This window comes from Psittacula echo, assembly GCF_963264785.1.
Source record: "Psittacula echo genome assembly, chromosome: 7".
Taxonomy (NCBI): Eukaryota; Metazoa; Chordata; class Aves; order Psittaciformes; family Psittacidae; genus Psittacula; species Psittacula echo.
The window spans coordinates 65,374,945-65,386,723 of NC_137740.1; the positions used below are offsets into that span (position 1 = coordinate 65,374,945).

General features: G+C 42.7%; 1 protein-coding gene across 1 annotated transcript in view; it reads left to right on the forward strand.

The window, feature by feature from the left end:
* The window catches only part of LOC308223726 (putative oxidoreductase ZK1290.5), a 91,861-nt gene extending 80,974 nt beyond the window's left edge, over positions 1–10,887 (forward strand). The window contains exon 8 of the mRNA XM_080623149.1: positions 10,876–10,887. The gene's annotated coding sequence lies outside the window, so the exon portion shown is untranslated. The remainder of the gene's footprint in view (positions 1–10,875) is intronic.
* Positions 10,888–11,779: the final 892 nt, after the last annotated feature.

Consider the following 11,779-nt stretch of genomic DNA (forward strand, 5'->3'; position numbering starts at 1 on the left):
CCATCCCTTGTTCCTTGGGAGCAGAGCCCAGCCCCTCCTGGCTCCATCCTCCTCTCAGGCACTTGTAGGGAGCGATCAGGTCTCCCAGTTTCCTCAGCCATTCCTCATAAAACATAGATAAACAGAGTGCTGATTCTTTAGGAATAAGGATGAAGAATACTCAGCAAAGCGGAAATGTCAGTGGTTGTATAAACCACTGCTTTCTCTTTTGGTTCATGGGTTGGTCTCTTTCTGATCGCATCAGTGTCAATCTGGGTTATTCTTAGGAAACAGAAACATTTTGGATTCACAGTGGCTACATAAAGAACAAAAGACTTGTAGTTTTAAGTGCTCTTTTACTGTGTTGAGCTTTGGAGCAAAGTCTTCTTTCTCCCTGCTTTGGAGGTTTTGATAAGGATACCAAGACACATGGTACAGTTTCTCCATCAAGTGCTTTTAGAGGTATTTTTTAGGACTGATGTCTACTTGAGTGGTTCTGAAAGCAAACTAAACTTTAACTCTAATTGAATTTTAAGATTCTTGCTCTGTGAGATTGTATCTTGTAAAAGATCTAATCCGTTATGCTTACACACTGGCACGGCAACCCTTACTTCAAACAGGAGAAAGTGATGAAGGCAAATGAACCAAAGCTTCTGTCTTCTTCCATGTTGCCAACCCTCATGTTTTATGATGGTGGCAGCAGCAAAGAGGCAAACAGCAAAAGGGATGCCCAGTTTGTAAGGGTGTCTTTTTAAAGGGTGAGGAGGTATATACACCTAGTTGGATCCACAAAGTAACTGTCCATTGGAATAGAACTCTTGATCTCCTGCAAAGTTTGTGAACCCTAGATAATATCCCAGGGGAATCTTTCCCCGTTGGGATTTGTAGGGAAACTTGAAACCAGAGCTCTGACAATCTTCGCTCCTCTAATATGCAAGTTAAGCATTCCAGTAGAACCTACCTTATGGAATGGAAAGAGGATCTGGTCACAGCTCCTTTCTGAAGGGCAATCAAGGCTGGGCAGCAGGTAGCAAGCATCTCAAACCCAGCTGCCTCTTAGGCAGCGCAACTCCATTTTTCAATATCTCAGAGGCTTTCTCTTGATGTTACCTAGCATTTCATAGCCAAATGTTGTGTAACTGCTGCTGCAGGGTGCTTTTAATCCCTGCAACAGATGAGGCTGTTTAAGCTGTATCACAGGTCTGCATTGTTGAAGAATGCATTTATGGCAGAGGCCCAACATCCCTATGTGTGTGGGTGATAAACGGGATAATTGTTTTGCAGGGAATGCTCTAAAATATATAGACATGGTCTTTGTGGGTCCTTTGTTCTTGTAAGCAAGCACTGTTGACTGCCATCAGAAGATACAATCTGGAAGTGAGAATATAGGTATACAGTTGTTTTGAACTGACAAGAAAATATAGTGCTAGCATGGTTTTGGAGAAAACTGTTTGTTTTCTCCAAAGCTATTGTCTTGACACTTCTAATTCTAACATTGACAAAAGAGTCATATAGTAAAGTTTAATTTTTAAATCAAATTGTAGGGGAACAGGGAAATAATGGCTTTGTTCATGCACTACTGGTTATCTTCTGTTTACCACTTCCCAGAATATGCCTAAGTCATTTGTGATATCTTCCAGCTGTGTTAAAACTAGGACAACATCGCACTAAATTTTTCATGCAATTTGATTGCTTTGTGCATGGCCAGGCTAAAATACAACTGGCCAATAATCTGTGTGAAATGCGAAAATAAAGCAATGCTGGTTTCAGTCAGAAGCGTGCTGGTAATAAATCCTGGCTATTAAAAAGGGCTCTGCAGAATTTCACAACATGTTCATCAAACATGTTTTTGCAGAAAGCAAACTGATTTAAACATGCCACCAAAATTATCTTGCTTCCATTTGTGACATGTAACCTTCAGACACAACAAGATTTTGCAGCTTAATCAAAATCCGCCTTTAGCAATAAGCCAAAAAGCACTGAAGAAAGAACTGTTGGAAACATGGTTTAGATTTATTACTTGTTTCCTAACAGGGAATTAGAAGTATCTTTTAAGTGATTATTTCATCATTGGAAAATCATATATTAGATCACAACTGATCTTAAATTACAAGCACTTGTTTATAAAGTGGTCTAAAAGTGATGAGCTGTGAAGCTGTCTGCACACTGTGTCATTTTCCAAGACATGGTGATGGAAACTCTTCCTCTGAGTTCATTGCTCCAGTCTCTACAGGTTTAAGAAGCTGAGCGGTGCTGAGGCTTGTACGGGTTAGACTGCTCCCTCTTAATGCTCAAAACATTTGTCCCCTGCGGAGATTAAAAAGTAGGAAACAGGAACAAAATGAGTTTTAAAAGATATTTGAAAGGCCAGACTACATTATGCTCAAATGGAATCAAATTGTGGCAGGGATTAGGGGTAGGCTTTTTTGCGCTAAGGGAGTTTTGGACTAGGTTTGGAAATTATTCCTCCTTTCTTCTTTGCTGTGGTAGCTCACCATGTGCAGCCTCTCCAAAAGGCTCCAACAGCAGAGTTCAGAAAGCATGCAGGACTCTTCATAAGAAGGTGACCTTTTTTCTCTGGCCTCACTGAGATTGCTTGGGTCACGGTTACATACGTGTGCTGTGCTAGAAAGAGGGCAGGAATCACTGTGTATTGAATAGTGGCCATGTTACATTTGTATTTTATCTACCTATTTATTTATTTATACCACTTGGAAAGGAATGCTGCTGGCAGCTAAGCCCAACAACTACAAGATAAACCACAGTAACGGAGAAATGTCTCAGATGGAAGATAGTACCCACTAACTGAGCCATCTGAATACGTGCAAGAGGTGTGTTCATTAAAGAGATCTGCCAGTAGGAACTTTCTCTGAGTTTTAGTGGTTTTCTGGTTGCTGGAAAGCGATTACCTTTGCAGGGACCTCACTGATTCGGGAGGAGTTTGATTCTCCTTTTGTTGAGATGTCTTGTAGGGTTTTTTTCTCCTTTTTCCCGTAAGTACAATGTTGGCTGCATTCTGAATGTCACCCTAGGTATTAGCAGAGCTGCTAAATTGTCATGGAGAAAGGACTTAGGCAGATTGAGATGTAAGCAGCTTTATTTGCCCCATTTTCACCAATACTAATTCTCTGATTTTTTTTAACCGTCCACGATGAAGCAGAGCTCCGATAGCAAATTGAGATTTATTCCTTACTGTCCGTAGTTCCTCAGGGTGAATGATGTGCTTCTGCAGACAGCTTCAACAAGGCAGAATCCTATAAATTTCATGGAACCTCCCGTCAGGTGCCCTGAGGCACTAATAGTTAATGGCCCTGATGAGCCTCATCTGGCTCACTTGATGAGGCCCTGATGAGCCTCCCTTAAGCTCAGCCTTGGGATACTTTTCTCTTTCTGAGCAATGGTGTAGGGGTGTCTCCAGTTTACCACAGCTGTGCTTGTTTATGGGCCCTGCTGATGTGGTCTCTGGCAAATACATGGGCTTCCTGGTGTCATGGCAGAGCTGTCCCATCACTGTGTGTTTGTCAAGACTGTGGCTGATGTTGATCAGAAGATTGACCACCAAGCTTGGCCTCATCACCATGAAGTTACTTGATGGTTAGAGTCAAGGTTAAAGCTTGCTGCCATCTCTGGAGCTGCTTTGCTCTCATGGTCAGATACTGCCTCCTTGCTCTAATACTTGAAGAAGCATAAGGAAAAAATACCGCTGCATATCTTCCTAGCCAAAGTGCAAACTCATTTAAGACAACTTTACTTAAGCAAAGCATCCACAATAGATACATGATTTGGCTATAAAATCAGAAGGTATTTGGGTGCAGAGCTTTAACTTGGTTTATTATAAAGGTGTTGAAGGATGTGTTAATTTGGTTGTGAAAGACATATTATTTGTGACTAAAGAATGGGAGTGAGTTGTGTGTAAGTAATTAATGCTTTTTAACACATGTACTTATGGTCAGCAATGTGACTTGCTGCCAGAATTCAGGGTTATACTAAACAGGACTGAAACTAAAAGCTAACTAGAGCTGAGAGAGTGGCTATGAGGAGATACACTCCAGAAAATGCCAAGGGGCCTTGAGGACAACGAAGCAGTGACTTATTTTTGTAGCTTCCACTGGTCTGGTGAGATTTAGTTGTCCTGGACTTGCAGCTGAGATCCAAGGGGACCTTTAAAATGCTGGCATAGGGAAGAGGAAAGCCTGAGCAATTCGCCGGGGGCTGCCCCATGAGCCTCTCTGAGGGCTGATGGGAATGCTGAGCTAAATGGGAACAAAGCAAGCAAGCAGTCTTTGCCCACGGCTGAGGCGGAGATAACTGGGTTGAATAAGACTTACTAGTACTTTGAAGAACAGATTAAAGTTTAGGGGAAAAGTCAGTGTGCAGAATATGAATAAACACTATGGGAACATGTGCACGTACAGCTTGGATTCAAGGCTTAGTCAACTGACTAGTAAAGCATCTTTGTGTCAGGGCAATTTCCCCTGTGTGAGGGCTGTTTTTTGTGATCACCATTTTAATTGCCTGCCTTTATTTGTACAATGAGCATTTACATGTGTTCAGTGCTTGTACTGTTTTACCATTTTTCAATGAGTTCTGACTTCTGTCCAGAGAGTGGCGGAGCTTGTTTCCTGAAGGTTTAGACTGGATTAGACAGGTATTTGTCAGCAATGATTTATGCATAGTTCATTGAGGTCTGCTTCCAACACTGTAATTCTAGGTACATTTGAAGTAAGAGCTAGAGGTATAATTTAAAATTAAATGTTTACATCTTTAAGAATCCTTGGTTTGTTGGTTTAAAGAACATTCTAATTTAAGTCATTTCAGCCAGAACTGCTCCTCTGATGAGCTAAGTTTGGCTCAGCAACCCGAGTGCATCTCTATGCATGAGGAAAGAGAAGTGTGGGCTTCCAGAGCTGCTGGAGCTTGTCAGCCTTTTTCATAATGAATTCTTGTGGCTTTGACCTGGTTTCAGTTATTTTAATTCCTAGTGCTGTGCTGTGTTTTGGCTTTAGTCTGAGAACAATGCTGGTAACACAGCGATGTTTCAATTGTTGCTCAGTAGCGGTTAGCCCGATCAAGGACCTTTCAGTCTCTCATGCTCTGCCAGTGAGGAGGGGCACGGGAAGTCAGGAGGGAGCAGAGACAGGACACCTGACCCAAACTAGCCAAAGGGGGATTCCATAACACAGCACATCATGCCCAGGATAGAAACTGGGGGGAGTTACACGGAAAACCCAGATCGCTGCTTGGGTTGGGCTGGGTATCGGTTGGTGGGTGGTGAGCAATTGCATTGGGCACCACTTCTTGTGTTTTCTGAGTTCTCCTTTATTTCTTTTTTTGTTGTTTCCTATTATCATTATTGCTATTGTTGGTGTTCTTTCTATTATCACTTCGGTTTACCTTTGTTGTGGCACTTTTTCACAAGTACAAATACATATATATGTATATACACCTACACAAATACACTGAAGTTGTTAGTGTTTGTGTTTTAGTTTTACTTGATGGAATTACTACAACTTTTGTGAAAGCTTTGGGATAAAAGCGCAAATCTGAGTCGAATCAATGGCAGTCAAAATGATGAAGTTGGAAACAAATAGTCCAGGGTTTCACATTCAGTTACAGAGCTCAGAATTATGCTGGTGCTTGAAAAGGAAAGGATTAATTTACATTTGGTCTTGGCATTGCCACTGTGAATTGGTTGCCTGCATCACTGAATCTAGGACAGTGAGTACCAACACTGCTTGAGGCTCTAGAGATGCTTTGAGCAGTGCCAGAGGCTCAGACTTGTAGGAAGCAGAAACTGGCTGGGGTCAGCTGCTTCTAGTGCTGGGGCACTGCAGCGTGCTTCTCTTGGAGAAGCCTCTGCCTGGAGCATGGTCTCAAGCCAAGCTGTCTCTTTGTTCTTGGCCTCCTTCTTGCTGTTATTTTCCACTGAGTCCTGGCTCACAGCAAGGCTGGCAGCACTTTTAAGCAGTCAGACTGATCACTGTGGCTGTGGTGGGGACTTACTGAGTCCTTTCACTGCTTCTTGGCAGGTTCAAGGACTTTCCCTTGCTGAGCTGTCTGGTCCTCAGACTTTGGGGCCATCTTCAGTCTCATGTCTTCCCTCCTCTCTCAGCTTCCCTTTGCAGATCTCATCCCAAGTTCTGGATGGCAAAACATTGCATCATTCAATACAGGGTCCACAAGAACTGGTAGCAGATGGTTGTTATTCTTCACAATCTCTATTGCACATTAAAAATATACCTTGTACTGAACTACCATCCTTATGGACTCTTCCCAGTGTTGCGACTGAGGATTTTGTTTTTTAATATCTTTTCTCTTGCAACCTGCATTTGAAACAAAATGTACCTCTTGTGTCTTCATACGGTCTACATGCATATGCTTATGTGTGGCTGCTTAGGGGAGTCTTGGGATTGGGATGGGTGGCAGGGTTGGGATGGGCTTCTTATGTGAAAGAATAAAGGTGGGAAGGACTCAGTAGCTTGCATTAACAGGGTTAATAATAGTGTAGGTACCTATTTTGAAGGATTTTATTACTTGGGTGTTTTTGTGCTCAGGAACTGAAAGGATGTTTCTTTAGATGTCAGAAAAGAGCACTAAAAGAGAACGAAATAATTTGCCAGGCTAGTTCCCATGAGGTACAGAAAAAGCATAGATCTCTAGTCTAGAGGAAATGGCACGGCAGTTCTGCCTTGTCGTATCACCACCATTATAAAACACCGGTTCTTAAAATTGCATTTTGTGTCTTTGGCAAACATGGTAATACAGAGTTCTGCAAGAAATTCTTTGAGCAGGAGGGGGTAAGTGTTCTTGGCCTCTTGCTCCTGCCATGCTGCTGCTTCTCTGCTTTTGTGAATGCTAATGTGAACGCAAATCACTGCTGTATCAAGTTCTCCTAAAAGACACTCTCCTGCCTGTTAGTTGTGCAGCCTGAGGTGTCCTGGTAAAATGCTATGAAACACACTTGTTAAAATGCTGGTACAAAACGCCGTGGCCTGCGGTAGGGAGCAGTGCTATGAAATGCTCCCCCCTCCCCTTTCCATGTGCTGTGGAACCTGTCTCAAAGCGTTTCCTAGAGTTCCCTCTGACTCTTGTGTTCATTCAGAGCTGGAGTAGCAGTTGAGGCTCCCCACCCCCCCAAAATCTGTGAGTCTCAGTGTCCGCATTGACCGATGTGCTGTGCCTCCCACCTGAGAGCATTCTAGCCGTGCCCTGTGATATTGGCAAATAGCTTCATCATTGCCAGAAGTCTCTCTTGTTTTGCTTTGTCCTTGGCTGTCGTGCAAGTGCCCTCCAGTTCTCTGATCTGCAGGACTTCTCCTCTGTGACCCTTTGCAGCCACTCCATTAGCAATAGCCTGGGATGTGTCCTGGTGTTAGTGTCTTTCTGAAAGGCTTCTCTTTTTAACCCCTGAGGAAGGCAGTGTTTCAGCCTGACTCCAACTGAACACCAGAGTGCTGCACTTTGTGATGAAGACAGGTACAAACAGTTGCAAATGTATTTCTCCTGCCTGTGTCAACATGACTATGGAGCAGCAGCCAGCCTAGAAATACATGCACACTGAAGTTAGTTGTAGCAGGATGTGGAGTACAATGTGAAGGGAGATGGTTCTAAACCATCATGGCCTGTGGTAATTTTATAAGCAAAGAATTTAATAGACTGAGAGGAGCTGGAGAGGCGATACTGTGGTGGAAATCTGCTTGACGAATTATGTTCAGTGGAATTACATTGAGATTTATGCAAACTCTCTCCCCCCTGCCCCCTTGACCTCAGTAATCTCTTTGAATCATACCTAAATCATAAAATCCCAGACCGGTTTGTGTTTGGAAGGGACCTTAAAGCTCATCCAGTTCCAACCTCTGCCACGGGCAGGGACACCTCACACTAGAGCAGCTTGCTCCAAGCCCCTGTGTCCAACCTGGCCTTGAACACTGCCAGGGATGGGGCAGCCACAGCTTCTCTGGGCACCCTGGGCCAGCGCCTCAGCACCCTCACAGGAAGAGCTTCTGCCTTAGATCTAACCTGAACTGCCCCTGGTTCAGTGTGAACCCATCACCCCTTGTCCTGTCACTGCAGTCCCTGATGAAGAGTCCCCTCTCCAGCATCCTTGTAGCCCCCTTCAGACACTGGAAGCTGCTCTGAGGTCTCCACGCAGCTTCTCTTCTCCAGGCTGAACAGTCCCAATGTTCTCAGCCTGGCTCCATACAGGAGGTGCTCCAGCCCCTGACCATCTTTGTGGCCTCCTCTGAACTTGCTCCAGCAACCCCACTTCCTTCTAATGTTGAAGACACCAGAACTGCACACAGAAAGTGACCCTTGTCATTGTGTTTCTACAATTTGGCACAGCACGCATCATGTGTACTACACAACTCTCAGATGTGTTTTGTCTCTTTGATGTGGCTTTGATATATGCTGTTGTCCCTGAAGCAGTTTCAAGAGGAATTGTGTTGGTGCTTGCGTACTCTATACAGGAGGAAGAGGAGGCAGGTTTCTTCTGTCCTCTTTCTCCGAGAGGACATCATTCTTGTTTGGGTCCTTTGTACAAGGAGAAGTGACATTGCTTGTGAAATGTTTAAAAAAATAGCAACAAATCTCTTCTGTGGAATCTTTATGTAGGAGACTGTTTTCTGTGGAAAGTGGTAAGGAAACAAGTGCCTTGTACACAAAGTTCTCTCCTTCTAAACTCCGAAATTAGCATCACCTAAAGTAAGTTCAGCCAAAACCCCAGTAACAATACTTTCTGCATTTTATTGCAGTCAGTGGGTATCTGCTTTCAGCTGTGGGTTGGCTTTTTCCAAGGCCATAGTAATACCATAAGCCAGAGGATATGTGCTGCTTTGATGGTGTGACTATTGCCTTCTTAGCTGTTCGTTTTCAACAACACATTTTTTGTTACCAAAATAATTTGGAGATGAAAAAGCACAAACAATTTTCCTGTTTCCAACACCCATTACTTGCTGCTTACGACGCTCATCCAGCATTTTTGCTGACATTTCCCATAACCTGCAAACATGTTTGTTAAGTAGGTTGTTTCTGTGGCCTTGAGAATAAGCTTTTCTTGCACTGTAAAGTAAGAAAATGAAAGAAAGAAGAAATACTTTCTTTCATGAAAGGATATAAATATCTAGATAAAATAGCATTCTATTCTAGGTAATTTTAAGTCCTTGAACAACTCTGAAACTCATACTGTGTATACTCATATTCTTAGTTACTGATGTCATAGAATTGTAGAATAGAATTGGTTTAGGTTGGAAAGGACCTCAAGATCATCTACTTCCAGCTCCCTACCGTGTCAAGAGGTCTTTAAACAGTTTGTCCACTAATAGCCATTCTCTAACTTTGGAAGTGTAAGTCATCTGTTCAGTGGAGTAGCAATGACTGTCTATTGAGAACAGCACTAAAACACCATGTCCCATTTCGCTCAGATTGAAGGGAAGAAAGCTTTTCATTATTAGGGTTGTTATTTAATAGAGAATAGAGCTATTAAAAATACTGAATATTAATCAAGCATTTTTACTGAATTTCTTAGTATTTAGTTAATTTATTAGTAAATTCAGTTAATTCATTCGCCAGCCAATCCCAGCTTCTGTAAATCTTCTTGTAACACAGTGGTCAGTACTGAACAGGTCTTTTAACAGGTAACTTTTAGATGCACAGAAATGGATTTTGCAATGCCATGATTTGAAACTATGCCTGAACGTATGTGGCATCATCTCTTCTGCATTCATGGAATACAAGGAATGGAAATGGTATTCCTAAAAGTATCTTCATTTTATGTCATATCTCCAACTTGGTTCATACTGCTAGAAACACTCATGCTTGCATGAAAGCCTTGTAGAACTTGGGGAGCATTCCTGTTTTCACAAGTGGTGTGATCCAGCATGTACCTGTCTGTCGCGCTTTAAACTCAGTCAGCCACGCAGTCTCTCTCTCACACCCCCCCTTTCATCCCCCCCACTCCCGGAGGGATGGAGAGGAGAATCGAAAGAATGTAACTCCCACAGGTTGAGTTCAGAGCAGTCCAGTAACTAAGGTATAACACAAACCACTGCTGCTACCACCAATAATAACAATGATAAGAGAAATAACAAGGGAAGAGAATACAACCGCTCACCACCCACTGACAGATACCCAGCCCGACTGAGCAATGATCTAGCCCTTACGGGTAACTGTTCCCAGTTTATATACTGGGCATGACGTGCTGTGGTATGGAATACCTCTTTGGTCAGTTTGGGTCTAGTGTCCTGTCTCTGCTTCCTTCTGGCTTCTCCTCCTCCCTGGCAGAGCATGAGGCTCAGAAAGTCCTTGGTCAGATTAAACATTACTGAGCAGCAACTAAAATCATCGGTGTTATCAGCGCTGTTCCCAGGCCGAAAGTCAGAAACACAGCACTGCACCAGCTACTAAGAAGGAGAAAAGTGACTACTACTGCTGAACCCAGGACACTGTCATGCTTTACTGTAACAAATGCAAAGTAAGAATACACCAATCTTTAAAAAGATCTGGATATTGCTTTTCTGCTACTTTTCATTGAAAGCTACACAATTATGTGACTTACGAGAAGGGCAGTTATGGGGTTGAGAAAAGAAGGTAGTGTTTAGAGCTGGTTATTCCTAAGGTATTTTGGTAGCTTGATGTGCTACCAGGTTAAATTGCTTTGTAAATCGTGTGGAGCCTGTGAGCTGTAAATTAAGAAATCCTGGTCTAGGCTATCTCTGATACTTGTTCATCTAAGATGAACTTAGAATCTCCTCTTTAAACGGATTCTATCACCTCTGTAAACTGTTTCCAATGCTTCACTGTTCCTGCAAGGCGAAATGTTTTTCTTTCTTAAAATGGAATTATATTTTCTTTTCCCCCCTCAGTAAATCATGTCACCTGTTACCCGTCTGGTGTTAGCCAATTCCAAAGCAGTTGTAGCTAATCTGGTCAGCAGGCTTGGGCAATCAGTTCCCTTCAGCTGTGGGAGCTGGAATATACATATACAGCTGTTTTCCATCAGGTCTAAATGTTTGAAGGTAAAGGTTTTAACAGCTTACCTGGGATACCTGCAGTATATTGGCAGCTGTTTCATAGGATCATAGGATCAGCCAGGTTGGAAAAGACCTTTAAGATTGTCAAGTCCAACTGTTCCACCAGCACTGCCAAGGCCACCACTAACCCCTGGCAGTGAGGGCCTTGTCTGCATGTTTCCTACAACAGCTGGGTGTGTGAAGCAATTTGAGGGTGGCTGATACCTACAGCATGGTGGCTTTTGAAAGCAAACCATTACATGCTCTGCGTATATCACAGGCAGGAGCACCAGGAAAGAAATGCTTTACTATGTTTTAAACACAGCAATCACTCAGTTGAGTATGGTATAGTTAAGTCTTAATGAGAAAATGACTGCATGTTACATCACATTGATCCAGGAAGTGAGAAAATGATAATTTGAGGATTAGATCTGCAATGGATATCTATTTTCTCAATTACTGAGAAGTTACGTGAAGTTAAATATGTTTTAGCAGACAGTCGTTCTCTTACTGTGGTATTTTAACTAGTTGAGTTACTGTTTCCTTGATTATAGCAGCTGGCAGAAAACTTCATCATCATTACCAGCTGCAGGAAGCATATGGAGAGCCATCTATTTCTCACTCAATCAGAATTTAACCAACAGAACCCTTAAAATTCTTGTACCTGTGCTTCAGTTTTGCCTGTAGTTCAAGTTTTCACACTGATCAAGGTCTTGGATAAGGCAGGTTAGAGCTGATAGTGGGATAAAGATTTCCTGTGAAATATGAAGTGTATTGTGAAAGTGATCATT